Genomic DNA, 21,341 nt, shown 5'->3' with positions numbered 1-21,341 from the left:
CAACAAGTCCACCAAATTTCACTACTGTAGATGTAAAATTTTCAACTTTAGAAAATTTAAGAAAAAAAATTTGGATTTTGGGTTCGTCCTTCAAATAAAAAATTCTTTTTTTTTCTGTTCTACAATTTTGTATTTTGCTATAATTAATAGAAGTCCCTCTGGTAATAACTCCACGAAAATTCACTGCCCTAGCGCTAAAACTGACAAAATTGCAGAATTTAATCGAAAATTTTGAATTTTGAGTTTATTCTACAAATGAAAAATTCTAATTTTTTTTATTTTTGTTCTAAAATCATGAAATTTGGTATAGTCAATAGGCACCTTTAAAGTAACAAGTCCAAAAAATTTCACTATATTAGCTGTAAAATTATCGAATTTAAAGAGTGTAACAAAAATTTTGGATTTTAGGTTCGTCTTTCAAATAAAAAATTCTAAAATTTTAGTTTTCTGTTCTATAATTCTGTGGTTTAGTACACTTAATAAGGGTGCCTTAAGTAATAACTACAAGAAATTTCACTGCTCTAGCGCTAAAATTGTCAAAATTACAGAATTTAATCAAAAATTTTGAATTTTGAGTTTATTCTACAAATGAAAAATTCTAATTTTTTAATTTTTGTTCTAAAATCATGAAATTTGGTATAGTCAATAGGCACCTTTGAAGTACCAAGTCCAAAAAATTTCACTATTTTAGCTGTAAAATTATCGAATTTAGAGAGTGTAACAAAAATTTTGGATTATAGGTTTGTCTTTCAAATAAAAAATTCTAAAATTTTAGTTTTCTGTTCTATAATTCTGTGGTTTAGTACACTTAATAAAGGTGCCTTAAGTAATAACTACAAGAAATTTCACTGCTCTAGCGCTAAAATTGTCAAAATTACAGAATTTAATCAAAAATTTTGAATTTTGAGTTTATTCTACAAATGAAAAATTCTAATTTTTTAATTTTTGTTCTAAAATCATGAAATTTGGTATAGTCAATAGGCACCTTTGAAGTACCAAGTCCAAAAAATTTCACTATTTTAGCTGAAAAATTATCGAATTTAGAGAGTGTAACAAAAATTTTGGATTATAGGTTTGTCTTTCAAATAAAAAATTCTAAAATTTTAGTTTTCTGTTCTATAATTCTGTGGTTTAGTACACTTAATAAAGGTGCCTTAAGTAATAACTACAAGAAATTTCACTGCTCTAGCGCTAAAATTGTCAAAATTACATAATTTAATCAAAAATTTTGAATTTTGAGTTTATTCTACAAATGAAAAATTCTATTTTTTTTTATTTTTGTTCTAAAATCATGAAATTTGGTATAGTCAATAGGCACCTTTGAAGTACCAAGTCCAAAAAATTTCACTATTTTAGCTGTAAAATTATCGAATTTAGAGAGTGTAACAAAAATTTTGGATTATAGGTTTATCTTTCAAATAAAAAATTCTAAAATTTTAGTTTTCTGTTCTATAATTCTGTGGTTTAGTACACTTAATAAAGGTGCCTTAAGTAATAACTGCAAGAAATTTCACTGCTCCAGCGCTAAAATTGTCAAAATTACAGAATTTAATCAAAAATTTTGAATTTTGAGTTTATTCTACAAATGAAAAATTCTAATTTTTTTATTTTTGTTCTAAAATCATGAAATTTGGTATAGTCAATAGGCACCTTTGAAGTACCAAGTCCAAAAAATTGCACTATTTTAGCTGTAAAATTATCGAATTTAGAGAGTGTAACAAAAATTTTGGATTATAGGTTTGTCTTTCAAATAAAAAATTCTAAAATTTTAGTTTTCTATTCTATAATTCTGTGGTTTAGTACACTTAATAAAGGTGCCTTAAGTAATAACTACAAGAAATTTCACTGCTCTAGCGCTAAAATTGTCAAAATTACAGAATTTAATCGAAAATTTTGAATTTTAAGTGAATTCTATAAATAAGTTATGATTTTTGTTATAAAATTTTGTAAAAATTGCATTTATGACTGACTTGAAATGTGGAATTATAACTGCTGAAAGTTACCCGATTTCACTCGTTTTCTCTTACTTAGAACCGAATAGTCGGATTTATAATTAAATGAAGCTTTATGACTCCTAAAATTATTATTAACTAATTAAACTAAAGAAGCAATTGTGACTCATTTTAGCTTCACTTAAAATCCAAAATTAAAGTTGATCACTTTTTATGACTCCAGTTGTAAATTTATGACTACTGAAATCTCAAGTCCACGGAACGTCTTATTATTTGATCGAATTTAGACTCATATTTGACACCTAATAAACAGTTCTGTTGGTTTAATTTTTTATGACTCCTTCAATGACGAAACTACTCGTCCGATTTTATCCAGCTCGCTCTCATTAAAACTCCAGATTTCTCTTTAACAAATAGCCGGCTTTTCCGGGCTTTCCGGTGAAATGATGTCGCGAAAAACACAAGAAAACGCCAACGCTAATGCCCCAAACAAAGAACTTCTAGAGATTTAAATATGGCGTTCCCAGCATCCCATCTCCATTTTTTTTAATTCGAATCGCCTCTTATCTCTTCGGGAAATTTGTAGTTAAAATAAATCCTCCGGAGCAATGCAAGTCGCTATCTCCCGGAACATCTCTAGACTCTTCTTATCAATGTTTAAAGCTTAAAAGCTCCAAGTTTCTACTTTTCCAATTGAAAGGAATGGCATTTCTCGGATACTTTTCTAATAAAATCACATTTCTCCGTAATGTTTGTACTGAAATTTGTGGCCATGGCAACGAAACTTCACATCTAATTATACTTGCCGCCCCCAAAGGTGAATTCCGGGAATCGATAAACGCATTATTTTCCTACTTTCACAATAACGCGTGATCACGTCTGCTGAGGGAAACATAAGAGGCGCAGAAACGTACGTATTGGCACACTTGATTGACATGTCGATAGGAATAAAACTTGCAAATTTCAGCGTTTTGAGGTTAAAACTGACAAAGTAACAGACACTTATTTAAAATTGTGGAAAATTTTCATTCGTTTTAAATTGAAAATCTCTAAAATTTTCATTTCTTGCTCTAAAATTCTGAAATTTCGCACAGTTGGTAAACATGCCAGAATGAGTAAAACCTCCAAAATTCATCGTTTTGGGGTTAAAACTGTCAAAATTAGCAAAACTCGACGACAATTATGGAGAATTTTGCTTCGTTCAAAATGAATAATTCCTAAAATTTTCGTTTCTTGCTCTAAAATTTGGAAATTTAGCACAGTTGGTAAACATGTCGAAAACAGTAAAATCTCTAAAATTCATCGTTTTGGGGTTAAAACAGTCAAAGTTACAGAGGCTCTAAGAGAATTGTGGACAATTTTGCATTGTTTCAAAATAAAAATCTCTAAAATTTCCGTTTTTTGCTCTAAAATTTTGAAAATTGGCACAATTGGTAAACATGTCGAAAAGACTAAACCTCCAAAATTCACTGTTTTGTGATTAAAACTGTCAAAATTACAGAGATTCTAAGACAATTGTGGCCGAATTTGCTTCGTTTTAAATTAAAAATCTTTAAAAATTCCGTTTTCTGCTCTAAAATTTTGAAATTTAGCACAGTTGGTAAACATGCCAGAATGAGTAAAACCTCCAAAATTCATCGTTTTGGGGTTAAAACTGTCAAAATTAGCGAAACTCGACGACAATTATGGAGAATTTTGCTTCGTTCAAAATGAATAATTCCTAAAATTTTCGTTTCTTGCTCTAAAATTTGGAAATTTAGCACAGTTGGTAAACATGTCGGAAACAGTAAAATCTCTAAAATTCATCGTTTTGGGGTTAAAACAGTCAAAGTTACAGAGGCTCTAAGACAATTGTGGACAATTTTGCATTGTTTCAAATTAAAAATCTTTAAAAATTCCGTTTCTTGCTCTAAAATTTTGAAATTTAGAACAGTTGGTAGACATGACAAAAAGAGAAAAACCTCCAAAATTCACTGTTTTGAGATTAAAAGTGTCAAACTTACAAAGATTCTAAGACAATTGTAGCCACTTTTGCTTCGTTTTAAATTAAAAATCTCTAAAAATTCCGTTTCTTGCTCTAAAATTTTTAAATTTCGCACAGTTGGTAAACATGTGAAAAGGACTAAAACCTCAAATATTCACAGTTTTAGGGTTAAAACAATCAAAATTACAGAAACTCAAAGACAATTGTGAGAAATTTTGCTTCGTTTTAAATTAAAAATCTCTAAAAATTCTGTTTCCTGCTCTAAAATTTTGAAAATTAGCACAGTTGGTAAACATGTTGAATGGAGTAAAACCTCCAAAATTCACTGCTTTGGGGTTAAAACTGTTAAAATTACAGAAACTTGAAGACTACTGTGGCGAATTATTCTTCGTTTCAAATTAAAAATTTCTAAAATTTCCGTTTCTTGGTCTAAAATTCTGAAATTTCGCACAGTTGGTAAACATGCTAGAATGAGTAAAACCTCCAAAATTCATCGTTTTGGGGTTAAAACTGTCAAAATTAGCAAAACTCGACGACAATTATGGAGAATTTTGCTTCGTTCAAAATGAATAATTCCTAAAATTTTCGTTTCTTGCTCTAAAATTTGGAAATTTAGCACAGTTGGTAAACATGTCGAAAACAGTAAAATCTCTAAAATTCATCGTTTTGGGGTTAAAACAGTCAAAGTTACAGAGGCTCTAAGAGAATTGTGGACAATTTTGCATTGTTTCAAAATAAAAATCTCTAAAATTTCCGTTTTTTGCTCTAAAATTTTGAAAATTGGCACAATTGGTAAACATGTCGAAAAGACTAAACCTCCAAAATTCACTGTTTTGTGATTAAAACTGTCAAAATTACAGAGATTCTAAGACAATTGTGGCCGAATTTGCTTCGTTTTAAATTAAAAATCTTTAAAAATTCCGTTTTCTGCTCTAAAATTTTGAAATTTAGCACAGTTGGTAAACATGCCAGAATGAGTAAAACCTCCAAAATTCATCGTTTTGGGGTTAAAACTGTCAAAATTAGCGAAACTCGACGACAATTATGGAGAATTTTGCTTCGTTCAAAATGAATAATTCCTAAAATTTTCGTTTCTTGCTCTAAAATTTGGAAATTTAGCACAGTTGGTAAACATGTCGGAAACAGTAAAATCTCTAAAATTCATCGTTTTGGGGTTAAAACAGTCAAAGTTACAGAGGCTCTAAGACAATTGTGGACAATTTTGCATTGTTTCAAATTAAAAATCTTTAAAAATTCCGTTTCTTGCTCTAAAATTTTGAAATTTAGAACAGTTGGTAGACATGACAAAAAGAGAAAAACCTCCAAAATTCACTGTTTTGAGATTAAAAGTGTCAAACTTACAAAGATTCTAAGACAATTGTAGCCACTTTTGCTTCGTTTTAAATTAAAAATCTCTAAAAATTCCGTTTCTTGCTCTAAAATTTTTAAATTTCGCACAGTTGGTAAACATGTGAAAAGGACTAAAACCTCAAAAATTCACAGTTTTAGGGTTAAAACAATCAAAATTACAGAAACTCAAAGACAATTGTGAGAAATTTTGCTTCGTTTTAAATTAAAAATCTCTAAAAATTCTGTTTCCTGCTCTAAAATTTTGAAAATTAGCACAGTTGGTAAACATGTTGAATGGAGTAAAACCTCCAAAATTCACTGCTTTGGGGTTAAAACTGTTAAAATTACAGAAACTTGAAGACTACTGTGGCGAATTATTCTTCGTTTCAAATTAAAAATTTCTAAAATTTCCGTTTCTTGCTCTAAAATTCTGAAATTTCGCACAGTTGGTAAACATGCCAGAGTGAGTAAAACCTCCAAAATTCACAGTTTTAGGGTTAAAACTGTCAAAATTAGCGAAACTCGAAGACAATTATGGAGTATTTTGCTTCGTTCAAAATGAATAATTCCTAGAATTTTCGTTTCTTGCTCTAAAATTTGGAAATTTAGCACAGTTGGTAAACATGTCGAAAACAGTAAAATCTCTAAAATTCATCGTTTTGGGGTTAAAACAGTCAAAGTTACAGAGGCTCTAAGACAATTGTGGACAATTTTGCTTCGTTTTAAATTAAAAATCTCTAAAAATTCTGTTTCTTGCTCTAAAATTTTTAAATTTCGCACAGTTGGTAAACATGTTAAAAGGACTAAAACCTCCAAAATTCACTGCTTTGGGGTTAAAACTGTTAAAAACACAGAAATTCAAAGACAATTGTGGCGAATTTTGCTTTGTTTCAAATTAAAAATCTCTAAAAATTCCCTTTCTTGCTCTAAAATTTTTAAATTTAGCAACGTTGGTAAGCATGTCGAAAAGAGCAAAATCTCCAAAATTCACTGCTTTGGGGTTAAAACTGTCAAAATTACAGAAACTCTAAAACAGTTATGGCGAATTTTGCTTTCTTGCAAATTAAAAATCTCTAAAAATTCCGTTTCTTCTTCTAAAACTTGGAAATTTGGCACAGTTGGTAAACATGTCAAAAGGAATAAAACCTCACAAATTCGCAGTTTTAGGGTTAAAACTGTCAAAATTACAGAAACTCGAAAACAATTGTAGAGAATTTTGCTTCGTTTCTCATAAAAAATTACAAAAATTCTGTTTCATGGTCTAAAATATTGAAATTTAGCACAGTTGGTAAACATGTCGAAGAGAGTAAAACTTCCAAAATTCACAGTTTTAGGGTTAAAACTGTCAAAATTACAGTAACTCAAAAACAATTGTAGAGAATTCCGCTTCGCTTCTAATTAAAAATTTCTAAAACTGTCGTTTTTTGCTCTAAGGTTTAGAACAGTTGGTAAACATGTCGAAAGGAGTAGAACCTCTAAAATTAACAGTTTTGAGTATAAAACTGTCAAAATTACAGACATTTGTAAAAAATTATGGAAAATTTTGAATGAATTTTTCTAAAAATACACGCAGATTATAAAAATGTTTTTTTTCATTACAGGTCCCTGCAATTAATTTGAGGTTATGTAACGACCTATTCATCATTTCTCTCCGTACTAATTAACTAACCGCGGCACTTGTGTACCTCAACCACCCTTTGAAACATTCGGCAGCGAGCCCCTTCTATGGGGGTAGATAAAAAGACGGCGACTTGACATAAGGGTGAAATGCGGGTAATTCCAGTGGCGCCATGCACCCCTAAATCCGCGTCACAACACTCACTTGATTGGCGTCGCCGTTTCCCGTTGTATTTATAATCAACTTGGCGCATTAACATTACTTATTTAGGGGGTGAAACAAGTGAGCGGGGGGTGGATTTGCCTTCCGAGCTAATGAGCGCAATTGGCAGAACTCCCGATTTAGGAATCACCCTGTATATTCTTCCCGGCCGAGCACATCATTGTGTTCCCTGAAATCCTCCCCGTTTTGATATTACATGAGTCCCACAGGACCCCATTCAGTTTGTCTAAACCTCGGAAGCCTTGAATTTTATCCTTTGAAGTCCCAATACATCGCCTCCTTTTCCATTCAAATCTTTCTAATCAATATTTAAATAATTGACATTGTTAACACGCTCTGACGTCACTCACCATGATCCCATTACTATTGATCCTAACTGTACTCTAGGCGCTCGTTTTTTCGTCTTACGTGTGTTGGTATTCTCCACAGCCCTCTTCTCCCTTTCGTTCTCCGTCAGAGCCAACTTAGGTGTCTATTTTTACCCCGACTTGTCAACTCATTAAATATCTCGATCTCGGCGCTGTCAATTTCATAAATTTCGTTATTATTTTCGACAGAAATGCTGTTATTGTGTGGATAGCAAAAAACGGAGTAAGAAATTTTATTTTAAAACGAATCAAAATTTTGAGTTTGTGTAATTCCCACAGATTTAACCTTAAAACTGTGGATTTTGAAGGTTTTACTAACTTCAATATGTTTATCAACTGTGCCAAATTTCAAAATTATAGAGCGAAAAATGGAATTTTTGGAAATTTTCTTGTAAAAGACGGACCAAAAATTTGTCAATTTCAATCGTAAAACTAGAAGATTTGACTACCTCCATTATCGACTGTGACGAACCTAGACTTTCCAGAATTTTATTATAAATTTTCGTCATTTTTACAAAACTGTGAAATTTGCATATTTTGCTACTTTCAATCTGATTATCAACTGTGCCAAGTTCCAAACTATTTGCGAAAAAATAGAATTTTTAGAAATTTTCGAGTTGGAACGAAAACTTTTCAAAATTTTCTTCGATTTTCTCTAATTTTGACAGTTTTAATACCAGAACAGTGAAATTTGCAGGTTTTACTACTTTCGACCTGATTATCAAATGTAAAAAATTTCAAAATTTTGGAAACCAAAATTGATTTTTAGAAATTTTTATTTTGAAGAGCGCCCAAAATTTCTACTTCTTTCTATTAAATTCCGTAATTTTGTCAATTTCACTCGTAAATCCGTAAAATTTGGAAGTGTTATTACTTTTGACCTGATTATTAACAGTAGTAAATTACAAAATTTTAGAATAAAAAACAAAATTTAATTTTTTTTTGTAGGCGAACCAAAAATTTCCTTCACTTTCTATTAAATTCCGCAACATTCTTAAACCATTTTCACTTTGAAACTATTCAAAAATTTTCAAAATTGTTCAAAATCTTTATAATTTTTGTTGTTTTAATCCCCAATTTATGAAATTTGCAGGTTTTGCTACTTTAAGCCTTGTTAACGACTGTGCTAAATTTCAACATTTTGGAATAAAAAACAGATTTTTTAGAAATTTTTATTTTGAAGACATAAAAATTTGGCAGCATTATCTATATAATTCGGTAACTTTACAAGTTTTGTTCCTAAATCAGTCACATTTTTAGGTTTCACGACTTTTGATTTGATCACTAACTGCGCTAAATTGTAAAGCTTTGAAATCAAAAATAGAATTTTTAGAAATTTTCACTTTGAAACGAACCAAACTTTTTCACAATTTTTTTATAAATTTCAGTAATTTTTATAGTTTTAATCTCAAAACAGTGAAATTTCCAGGTTTTACTACTTTCGACCTGATTATTATCAAGTGTGCTAAATTTCAAAATTTTTGAATACAAAATTGATTTTTTAGAAATTCTCATTTTCAAGAGGGACCAAAATTTCCACCTCTTTCTATTCAATTCAGTAACTTTGCCAATTTTAATCGTAAACCAGTGAAATTTGGAAGTTTTACTACTTTTGGCTTGACTATTGCCTGTGCCGAATTATAAAATTTTAGAACTAAAAATAGACTTTTTAGAAATTTTCATTTTAAAAAGGGACCAAAATTCACAAGTCTTCTTATTAAATTCCGTAACTTTGACAATTTCAATCGTAAAACAGTAAAATTTTGAGGTTTGACTACTTTTGACTTAAGTATTGACTGTGCAAAGTTGCGAAATTTTAGAAGAAAAAAAAAGAATATTTTGGAATTTTTATTTTGAAGACGGCCCAAAATTTCCATCTCATTCTATTAAATCCGCAACTTTGTGAATTTCAATCGCAAATCAGTAAAATTTAGAGGTTTTACTACTTTTGACGTGATTATCAACTGTGTTAATTTACAAAATTTTACAACAAAAAATGGAGTTTTTAGAAATTTGTATTTTGAAAAGGGACCAGAATTTCCACCTCTTTCTATTCAATTCAGTAACTTTGCCAATTTTAATCGTAAACCAGTGAAATTTGGAAGTTTTACTACCTCTGGCTTGACTGTTGCCTCTGCCGAATTATAAAATTTTAGAACTAAAAATAGAGTTTTTTAGAAATTTTCATTTTAAAAAGGGAGCAAAATTCCCAAGTCTTCCTATTAAATTCCGTAACTTTGACAATTTCAATCGTAAAACAGTAAGATTTGGAGGTTTGACTACTTTTGACTTAAGTATAGTAGAAAAAAAAAATTTTTGGAATTTTTATTTTGAAGACGGCCCAAAATTTCCATCTCATTCTATTAAATCCGCAACTTTGTGAATTTCAATCGCAAATCAGTAAAATTTGGAGGTTTGACTACTTTTGACTTAACTATTGACTGTACAAAGTTGCGAAATTTTAGAAAAAAAATAGAATATTTAGGAATTTTTATTTTGAAGACGTTTCAAAATTTCCGCTTTTTTCTATTAAATTCCGTAATTTTGTAAATTTCTATCGTAAAACAGTAAACTTTGGAAATTTGCCTACTTTTGACTTGATTATCGGCTGTGCTAAATTACAAAATTTTCCAACAAAAAATAAAATTTTTAGCAATTTTCATTTTGAATTTCCACCTTTGTTTATTTCAACCGTAAATCATTCTCAGATCGCCCATTTTTCCCCGACTTGTCAACTCATTAAACATCTAGATCTCGGCGCTGTCAATTCAATAACTTCCCTTATTATTTTCGTCCGAAAAACAGTTATTTTTGTGTCGGATCGATGCGGGGGCGACGTCCTCCACCAGGGGTAAGTCGGATTTCCGGCACGTGACCGGCTTCGATTTCACAAATTAAGGGATTAAGTCAGGGGGTGACTCAGGGAGATTCGGTACTGCGAGACGATTTTATTGTGCGCAATTCCTAATGTCTTTCGCTCCCTTTCTTTTATAAATCATCGTTTTTATGGTTTCGCCCGCTAGATTGCGATCGTAATGATTTCAAGGGGATGGGGGTGGGATTGGAATGGAAGGGCGATGGGTCATGTGTGATTTGATAAAAATGGAAAATGTGGCGGTTGTGGCTCTCTTGAGAGGCGATTTTTAAATGGATGGGAGATTCGTGCTGTTGGGTTTGGGGAGTTATGGGGTGAAACAACGGGCGGGGTGAGTTGATACAGGGTGGTTTTATTAGAATTTTAGAATTTTTTATTTTAAGGACGAACTCAAAATTCAAAATTTTTTGTTACATTCCTTAAATTTGACAATTTTACATCTGTAGTAGTAAAATTTCCTTCAAATGTATTCATTAGCTATACTAAATTTCAAGATTTTAGAACAAAAAATTAAAAAAATAGCATTTTTTATTTGTCAGACTAATCCAAAATCCAAAATTTTCGAAAAAAATTTGTAACTTTGACAGTTTAAGGGCTAGACTAGTGAAATTTCGTAGACATATTACCTAAGCGACATTTAATGAGTAAACCAAATTATGAAATTTTCATCAAGCAAAAATTTTATTTTTATCTGAAAAACGAACTCAAATTTTTTTTAATAATGTTCTGAAATTTCAACAATTTTAAGTGAAATTTGATGGACTTGTTATTTGAAAAGTGTAATTTTAGAAATTTTCATTCGAGGGATAAACTCAAAATTCAAAATTTTCGATTAAATTCCGTAAGTTTGACAGTTAAAGCGCTGGAGCAGTGAAATTTCGTTGACTTATTACTCAAGGAACGTTTATTACTTTATTAAGTATACCATATCATAGAATTTTACAAAAAAATAAAAAATTTCCAATTTTCAAATTTCCAATTTTTGATTTGAAGGACGTCAAAATCTAAAATTTTTTATTACATTTTCTAAATTTGACAATTTTACGTCTACAATAGTGAAATTTGGTGAGCTTGTTGCTTCAAATGTGTTCATTGACTGTACTAAATGTCAAGATTTTAGTACAAAAAGAAACATTTAGAATTTTTCATTTGACAGATGAACTCAAAATTCAAAGTCTTGGAAACAATTCTGTAACTTTGACATTTTAAGGGAAAGACCAGTGAAAATTCGTATTCGTATTACTTAAGGGACATTTATTAAGTGAACCAAATTACGAAATTTTAGAACAGCAAGCAAAATTTCTTTAATTTTTTGCCAGAAGAACAAACTCAAAATTCAAAAATTATTCAATTGTATTAAATAAATACGATTTTAACGCTATAACAGTGAAATTTGGTGGATTTGTTACTTCAAGGGCGTGTATTGACTGTACGGAATTACAAAATTTTAGAACAAAAATTCAAAGTTTTTAGAATTTTTCAATTGTCGAAAGAACTCAAAATTCAAAATTTTTGTTTAAATTCTGTAAGTTTGACAGTTTTAACATTAGAGCCGTGAAATTTCGTAGATTTGTTACTTAAAGGGCATTTATTAAGTATACCAACTCAGGGAATTTTCAAACTAAAGCCAAAATTTCTAGAATTTTTTATTTCAAGGACTAACACACAATCCAAAATTTTTTGTTAATTTTTCTAAATTTCACAATTTTACTGCTAAGAAAGTGAATATTGGTGAACTTGTTCCTTTAAAAGTGTTTAATGGCTGTACTAAATTACAAAATTTTAGAACAAAAACCAAAATTTCTAGAATTTTTTATTTCAAAGACCAACACAAAATCCAAATTTTTTTGTTAATCTTTCTAGATTTCACAATTTTACTGCTAAGAAAGTGAATATTGGTGAACTTGTTCCTTTAAAAGTGTTTAATGGCTGTACTAAATTACAAAATTTTAGAACAAAAACCAAATTTTTTTGAATTTTTTCATTTGCAGGATAAGCGCAAAATTCAAAAGTTTTGACTAAATTCTGTAAATTTGTCAGGTTTAACACAAAATAAGTAAAACTTCGTGGACTTGTTGTTTAAAAGGCGTTTATTAAATATACCAAATTATGGAATTTTCAAACAAAAGCCAAGATTTCTAGAATTTTTTATTTCAAGGACCAACACAATCCAATTGTTTTTGTTAATCTTTCGAAATTTCACAATTTTACTGCTAAGGAAGTGAATATTAGTGAACTTGTTCCTTTGAAAGTGTTTAATGGCTGTACTAAATTACAAAATTTTAGAATAAAAATCAAAATTTTTGAATATTTTCATTTGCAGGATGAACGCAAAATTCAAAAGTTTTGACTAAATTCTGTAAATTTGTCAGTTTTAACACAAAATCAGTGAAACTTCAGTGAGACTTGTTGCTTAAAAGCGTTTATTAAATATACCAAATTATGGAATTTTCGAACAAAAACCAAAATTTCTAGAATTTTTTATTTCAAAGACCAACACAAAATCCAAATTTTTTTGTTAATCTTTCTAGATTTCACAATTTTACTGCTAAGGAAGTGAATATTGGTGAACTTGTTCCATTAAAAGTGTTTAATGGCTGTACTAAATTACAAAATTTTAGAACAAAAATCAAAATTTTTTGAATTTTTTATTTGCAGGATAAAAGCAAAATTCAAAAGTTTTGCCTAAATTCTGTAAATTTGTCAGTTTTAACACAAAATCAGTGAAACTTCGTGGACTTGTTGTTTAAAAGGCGTTTATTAAATATACCAAATTATGGAATTTTCGAACAAAAACCAAAATTTCTAGAATTTTTTATTTCAAGGACCAACACACAATCCAAAATTTTTTGTCAATTTTTCTAAATTTCACAATTTTACTGCTAAGAAAGTGAATATTGGTGAACTTGTTCCTTTAAAAGTGTTTAATGGCTGTACTAAATTACAAAATTTTAGAACAAAAATCAAAATTTTTTGAATTTTTCATTTGCAGGATAAACGCAAAAGTCAAAAATTTTGACTAAATTCTGTAAATTTGTCAGTTTTAACACAAAATCAGTGAAACTGCGTGGACTTGTTGTTTAAAAGGCGTTTATTAAATATGCCAAATTATGGAATTTTCAAACAAAAGCCAAAATTTTTAGAATTTTTTATTTCAAGGACCAACACAAAATCCAAAATTTTTTGTTAATCTTTCTAGATTTCACAATTTTACTGCTAAGAAAGTGAATATTGGTGAACTTGTTCCTTTAAAAGTGTTTAATAGCTGTACTAAATTACAAAATTTTAGAACAAAAATCAAAATTTTTTGAATTTTTTTCATTTGCAGGATAAACGCAAAATTCAAAAGTTTTGACTAAATTCTGTAAATTTGTCAGTTTTAACACAAAATCAGTGAAACTTCAGTGAGACTTGTTGCTTAAAAGCGTTTATTAAATATACCAAATTATGGAATTTTCGAACAAAAACCAAAATTTCTAGAATTTTTGATTTCAAAGACCAACACAAAATCCAAATTTTTTTGTTAATCTTTCTAGATTTCACAATTTTACTGCTAAGGAAGTGAATATTGGTAAACTTGTTCCATTAAAAGTGTTTAATGGCTGTACTAAATTACAAAATTTTAGAACAAAAATCAAAATTTTTTGAATTTTTTATTTGCAGGATAAACGCAAAATTCAAAAGTTTTGACTAAATGTTGTAAATTTGTCAGTTTTAATACAAAATCAGTGAAATTTCGAGGACTTGTTTAAAAAGCGTTTATTAAATATAACAAATTATGGAATTTTCAAACAAAAGCCAAGATTTCTAAAAAATTTTATTTCAAAGACCAACACATAATCCAAAATTTTTTGTCAATTTTTCTAAATTTCACAATTTTACTGCTAAGAAAGTGAATATTGGTGAACTTGTTCCTTTAAAAGTGTTTAATAGCTGTACTAAATTACAAAATTTTAGAACAAAAATCAAAATTTTTTGAATTTTTTATTTGCAGGATAAAAGCAAAATTCAAAAGTTTTGACTAAATGTTGTAAATTTGTCAGTTTTAATACAAAATCAGTGAAATTTCGTGGACTTGTTGTTTAAAAAGCGTTTGTTAAATATACCAAATTATCGAATATTCAAACAAAAGCCAAAATTTCTAAAAAAATTTATTTCAAAGACCAACACAAAATCCAAAATTTTTTGTTAATCTTTCTAAATTTCACAATTTCACTGCTAAGAAAGTGAATATTGGTGAACTTGTTCCTTTAAAAGTGTTTAATAGCTGTACTAAATTACAAAATTTTAGAACAAAAATCAAAATTTTTTGAATTTTTTCATTTGCAGGATAAACGCAAAATTCAAAAGTTTTGACTAAATTCAGTAAATTTGTCAGTTTTAACACAAAATCAGTGAAACTTCAGTGAGACTTGTTGCTTAAAAGCGTTTATTAAATATACCAAATTATGGAATTTTCGAACAAAAACCAAAATTTCTAGAATTTTTTATTTCAAAGACCAACACAAAATCCAAATTTTTTTGTTAATCTTTCTAGATTTCACAATTTTACTGCTAAGAAAGTGAATATTGGTGAACTTGTTCCTTTAAAAGTGTTTAATGGCTGTACTAAATTACAAAATTTTAGAACAAAAATCAAAATTTTTTGAATATTTTCATTTACAGGATGAACGCAAAAGTCAAAAATTTTGACTAAATTCTGTAAATTTGTCAGGTTTAACACAAAATCAGTGAAACTTCGTGGACTTGTTGTTTAAAAGGCGTTTATTAAATATACCAAATTATGGAATTTTCAAACAAAAGCCAAGATTTCTAGAATTTTTTATTTCAAGGACCAACACACAATCCAAAATTTTTTGTCAATTTTTCTAAATTTCACAATTTTACTGCTAAGAAAGTGAATATTGGTGAACTTGTTCCTTTAAAAGTGTTTAATGGCTGTACTAAATTACAAAATTTTAGAACAAAAATCAAAATTTTTTGAATTTTTTATTTGCAGGATAAAAGCAAAATTCAAAAGTTTTGACTAAATGTTGTAAATTTGTCAGTTTTAATACAAAATCAGTGAAATTTCGTGGACTTGTTGTTTAAAAAGCGTTTATTAAATACATATACCAAATTATCGAATATTCAAACAAAAGCCAAAATTTCTAAAAAAATTTATTTCAAAGACCAACACAAAATCCAAAAATTTTTCTTAATCTTTCTAAATTTCACAATTTTACTGCTAAGAAAGTGAATATTGGTGAACTTGTTCCTTTAAAAGTGTTTAATAGCTGTACTAAATTACAAAATTTTAGAACAAAAATCAAAATTTTTTGAATTTTTTCATTTGCAGGATAAACGCAAAATTCAAAAGTTTTGACTAAATTCAGTAAATTTGTCAGTTTTAACACAAAATCAGTGAAACTTCAGTGAGACTTGTTGCTTAAAAGCGTTTATTAAATATACCAAATTATGGAATTTTCGAACAAAAACCAAAATTTCTAGAATTTTTTATTTCAAAGACCAACACAAAATCCAAATTTTTTTGTTAATCTTTCTAGATTTCACAATTTTACTGCTAAGAAAGTGAATATTGGTGAACTTGTTCCTTTAAAAGTGTTTAATGGCTGTACTAAATTACAAAATTTTAGAACAAAAATCAAAATTTTTTGAATATTTTCATTTACAGGATGAACGCAAAAGTCAAAAATTTTGACTAAATTCTGTAAATTTGTCAGGTTTAACACAAAATCAGTGAAACTTCGTGGACTTGTTGTTTAAAAGGCGTTTATTAAATATACCAAATTATGGAATTTTCAAACAAAAGCCAAGATTTCTAGAATTTTTTATTTCAAGGACCAACACAAAATCCAAAATTTTTTGTTAATCTTTCTAGATTTCACAATTTTACTGCTAAGGAAGTGAATATTGGTGAACTTGTTCCTTTAAAAGTGTTTAATGGCTGTACTAAATTACAAAATTTTAGAACAAAAATCAAAATTTTTTGAATATTTTCATTTACAGGATGAACGCAAAAGTCAAAAATTTTGACTAAATTCTGTAAATTTGTCAGGTTTAACACAAAATCAGTGAAACTTCGTGGACTTGTTGTTTAAAAGGCGTTTATTAAATATACCAAATTATGGAATTTTCAAACAAAAGCCAAGATTTCTAGAATTTTTTATTTCAAGGACCAACACAAAATCCAAATTTTTTTGTTAATCTTTCTAGATTTCACAATTTTACTGCTAAGGAAGTGAATATTGGTGAACTTGTTCCATTAAAAGTGTTTAATGGCTGTACTAAATTACAAAATTTTAGAACAAAAATAAAAAATTTTTGAATTTTTCATTTGCAGGATAAACGCAAAAGTCAAAAATTTTGACTAAATTCTGTAAATTTGTCAGGTTTAACACAAAATCAGTGAAACTTCGTGGACTTGTTGTTTAAAAAGCGTTTATTAAATATAACAAATTATCGAATTTTCAAACAAAAGCCAAAATTTCTAAAAAAATTTATTTCAAAGACCAACACAAAATCCAAAATTTTTTGTTAATCTTTCTAAATTTCACAATTTTACTGCTAAGGAAGTGAATATTGGTGAACTTGTTCCATTAAAAGTGTTTAATGGCTGTACTAAATTACAAAATTTTAGAACAAAAATCAAAATTTTTTGAATTTTTCATTTGCAGGATAAACGCAAAGTCAAAAATTTTGACTAAATTCTGTAAATTTGTCAGGTTTAACACAAAATCAGTGAAACTTCGTGGACTTGTTGTTTAAAAAGCGATTATTAAATATAACAAATTATCGAATTTTCAAACAAAAGCCAAAATTTCTAAAAAATTTTATTTCAAGGACCAACACAAAATCCAAAATTTTTTGTTAATCTTTCTAGATTTCACAATTTTACTGCTAAGGAAGTGAATATTGGTGAACTTGTTCCTTTAAAAGTGTTTAATGGCTGAACTAAATTACAAAATTTTAGAACAAAAATCAAAATTTTTTGAATTTTTCATTTGCAGGATAAACGCAAAATTAAAAAATTTTGACTAAATTCTGTAAATTTGTCAGTATTAATACAAAATCAGTGAAACTTCGTAGACTTGTTGCTTAAAAGGCGTTTATTAAATATACCAAATTATGGAATTTTCGAACAAAAACCAAAATTTCTAGAATTGTTTATTTCAAGGACAAACCCAAAAATCCATTTTTTTGTAATATTCGCTAAATGTGTCAACTTTGCTGCTAAAAGAGTGAAATTTGTTGGACTTGTTACGTCATGTTTACTGACTGCACAAAATCACAAAATTTTTGAGCAAAAAACAAAAATTCTAGAATTTTTTATTTGAAGGTTGAACCTAAAATCCAAAAATATTTGGTTAATTCTCTAATTTTGACAATTTTACTTTTTAAGCAGTGAAATTTAGTGGACTTGTTACTTTAAAGGTGTGTATTGCCTGTGCAAAAGTACAAAATTTTAGAATAAAAATTCAAGATTTTTTGAATTTGTTATTTGTAGGATGAACCCAAAATACAATTATTTTTTTGTTATGTCAAAGCTTTAAAACGAGTAAACAATTTTCAAAATATCTGCCTTGACTTCAGGAGTCAGAGAATTCTATTTATTACTTTTTGAACAAGTCATAATTTTCAGAGTCATATAATTCTGACTTTTATATGAAACTAGGCCGACTAAAATTAGAATGTCTGCTTCGTTTTGAACACGTGACACTTTGATTGTTCATAACTTCACAACTATGACTCCAATAATAGTGTGAAAAATGGTGGTCATAGAATTGGTCTTCAGCTTTCGAATGAGACTAAGCACGCGAAAATCTAATAAGCAGTTCTCGGAATATTAAACCCACTATAATAACTCGCCTCGGTCAGTTTCGATGATTATAATTCTAATTTCTGCTGGTCATAAAACTTTGTTGTCCAATGAGACCAAATCAGCTAAAATGGATAACATAACCTTCTGTTTTGTGTAAAAAAATTTTAATCCGTTTTCACGTTTTTGTTTGAAAATTGTTGGTTTTATAGGATTAAAATTATTTTTGTGTAAAATTATGAAAATATTTTACCTTATATTGCATCAATTATTCATTTTTTCGTATTGTTTTCACATCACCTGACGTCACTACTCCCCTCAGTCCTCCCACTCACCTGCAACAAAAAAGACAATTAATCCCACTTGTTACACAAAAAACGAAAAAAAAAATTTGTAATCGAACGCTCGCTATTTTTCCCTATAATTTCACGCCTGAAGAACTAGCAAACAAGACCATTGAAAGGTTAATTACAGAATTGAAAATGTCCATCCGTTCGCTAGTTTGTTAATTTGATTGCCATGGGCTTTAACGTGGCTATTTGTGGATCAAGCGGCGAAAGACGCGTTTTTCCGCCCAGCACCTGTAATTGATTTGTTTCGATTTAGTGATTAGAGGCCGAATCGATGGCGGAAGCATCTGCAGGACAACGACTCTCGTTTTGGGGCGCCAAGGGTTGCGGTGCCAGGCGGCTTGGCGCCAGGCAGTCGACTTGGCGATGTGCCTACAGCCTTCATATTGATCTGCCAGGTCGCTCTTTCGCTGACGCTGACAACATGCGATGGCCTCTTGCAGAATTTTACCCTTTGAGGAGAAAGAGCGGTTTTTATGGGTCGTGAAGCGGAAATATTGAAATAATAATGTGGAACGGAAAAAAAATAGTTTTTGGGATTGGCGATGGCAAAATCAAGGATGTCGAAGAATGTCTTACTTGATTTCAGCTTCAATTGGTTATTTTCAATGAGTTTGTGATTTTACGCCCTTCAATGTGAAATTTGCTACTTTTATAAGTTTCGATTTGTCTCCAGAAGTAAAAATTTCTAAAATTTCTCTCGTTGGCTCTGTAATTTTGACATTTGGTACAGTTTATAAACACTACCAAGATAGTAATCTCCCAGAATTCCACTGTTGCAACTTAAAAACTTATAAAGTTACGCCCTTTAATGTAAAATTTCCAAGTTTCGATTGGTTTCCAAAAGTAAAAACTTCTAAAACCTGTGTCTTTGGTACTATAATTTTGATATCACTACCGAGGTAGTAATTTTCCAAAATTTCGTAGTTCCAGCTTGATAACTTCCAGAGTTACGACTTTAATTGTAAAATTTGCAAGTTTCAATTTGTTTCTAAACGAAAAAAAATCCAAAATTTGTCTCTTTGGCTCAATAAGTTTGACATTTAGCACAGTTTATAACACTACCAAAATAGTAATTTCACTAAATTTCACTATTCCAGCTTAAAAACTCCCAAAGTTACGCTCTTCAATGTAAAATTTGCAAGTTTCGATTTGCCTCTAAAAGTAAAAATTTCTAAAATTTGTTTTTTTGGCTCTATAATTTTGACATTTGGCACTGTGCATAAACACCACCAAAGTAGTAATTTTCCAGAATTTCGCTTTTCCGGCTTGAACACTTTCAAAGTTACGCCCTACAATGTAAAATTTGCAAGTTTGGATTTGTCATCAAAAGTAAAAATTTCTAAAATGTGTCTCTTTGGCTCTATAATTTTGACATTTGGCACAGTGTATAAGCATCACTAAGATAGTAATATCCGGGAATTTCACTGTTGCAGCTTAAAAACTTCCAAAGTTACGTCCCTGTAATGTAAAATTTGCATCTTTCAATTTGTCACTAAAATTAAAAATTTCCAAAATTTGTCTCTATGGCGCTATAATTTTGACATTTGGCACAGTGTATAAGCATCACCAAGATAGTAATTTCCTAAAAATTCATTGATGTAGCTTAAAAACTTCCAAAGTTACGCTTTTCAATGTAAAATTTGCAAGTTTCGATTTGTCTCTAAAAGTAAAAATTTCTAAAATTTGTTTTTTTGGCTCTATAATTTTGACATTTGGCACAGTTTATAAGCATTACCAAAATAGTAATTTCACAAAAATTCATTGATGTAGCTTGAAAACTTCCAAAGTTACGCTCTTCAATGTAAAATTTGCAAGTTTCGATTTGTCTCTAAAAGTAAAAATTTCTAAAATTTGTTTTTTTGGCTCTATAATTTTGACATTTGGCACAGTTTATAAGCATTACCAAAATAGTAATTTCACAAAAATTCATTGATGTAGCTTGAAAACTTCCAAAGTTACGCTCTTCAATGTAAAATTTGCAAGTTTCGATTTGTCTCTAAAAGTAAAAATTTCTAAAATTTGTTTTTTTGGATCTATAATTTTGACATTTGGCACTGTGCATAAACACCACCAAAGTAGTAATTTTCCAGAATTTCGCTTTTCCAGCTTGAACACTTTCAAAGTTACGTCCCTGTAATGTAAAATTTGCATGTTTCAATTTGTCACTAAAATTAAAAATTTCCAAAATTTGTCTCTATGGCTCTATAATTTTGACATTTGGCACAATGTATAAGCATCACCAAGATAGTAATTTCCTAAAAATTCATTGATGTAGCTTAAAAACTTCCAAAGTTACGCTCTTCAATGTAAAATTTGCAAGTTTCGATTTGTCTCTAAAAGTAAAAATTTCTAAAATTTGTTTTTTTGGCTCTATAATTTTGACATTTGGCACAGTTTATAAGCATTACCAAAATAGTAATTTCACAAAAATTCATTGATGTAGCTTAAAAACTTCCAAAGTTACGCTCTTCAATGTAAAATTTGCAAGTTTCGATTTGTCTCTAAAAGTAAAAATTTCTAAAATTTGTTTTTTTGGATCTATAATTTTGACATTTGGCACTGTGCATAAACACCACCAAAGTAGTAATTTTCCAGAATTTCACTGTTGCATCTTGAAAACTCTCAAAGTTACGCCCTTCAATGTAAAATTTGCAACATTCGATTTGTCAACAAAAGTGAAAATTTCTAAACCTTGTCTCTTTGGCTCTATAATTTTGACATTAGGCACAGTTTATAAGCATTACCAAAATAGTAATTTCCCAAAAATTCATTGATGTAGCTTAAAAACTTTCAAAGTTAC

The 21,341-nt window shown here is 29.1% G+C and overlaps 1 protein-coding gene and 1 long non-coding RNA gene across 2 annotated transcripts in view; both read right to left on the bottom strand.

The window, feature by feature from the left end:
- Window positions 1-21,341, bottom strand: part of Fas1 (fasciclin 1 Fas1 domain-containing) — a 269,852-nt gene that overhangs the window by 95,596 nt on the left and 152,915 nt on the right. The gene's annotated exons all lie outside the window — the stretch shown is intronic.
- LOC148176663 (uncharacterized) overlaps window positions 17,903-21,341 on the bottom strand; it is a 44,463-nt gene continuing 41,024 nt past the window's right edge. The window contains exon 3 of the long non-coding RNA XR_015770061.1: window positions 17,903-18,523. This is a non-coding gene — a long non-coding RNA (uncharacterized LOC148176663). The remainder of the gene's footprint in view (window positions 18,524-21,341) is intronic.

This window comes from Gnatocerus cornutus, chromosome 4, assembly GCF_029298725.1.
Source record: "Gnatocerus cornutus isolate USDA-ARS CGAHR chromosome 4, icGnaCorn1.1, whole genome shotgun sequence".
Taxonomy (NCBI): domain Eukaryota; kingdom Metazoa; phylum Arthropoda; class Insecta; order Coleoptera; family Tenebrionidae; genus Gnatocerus; species Gnatocerus cornutus.
This window is presented reverse-complemented; position numbering and strand designations above follow the sequence as displayed.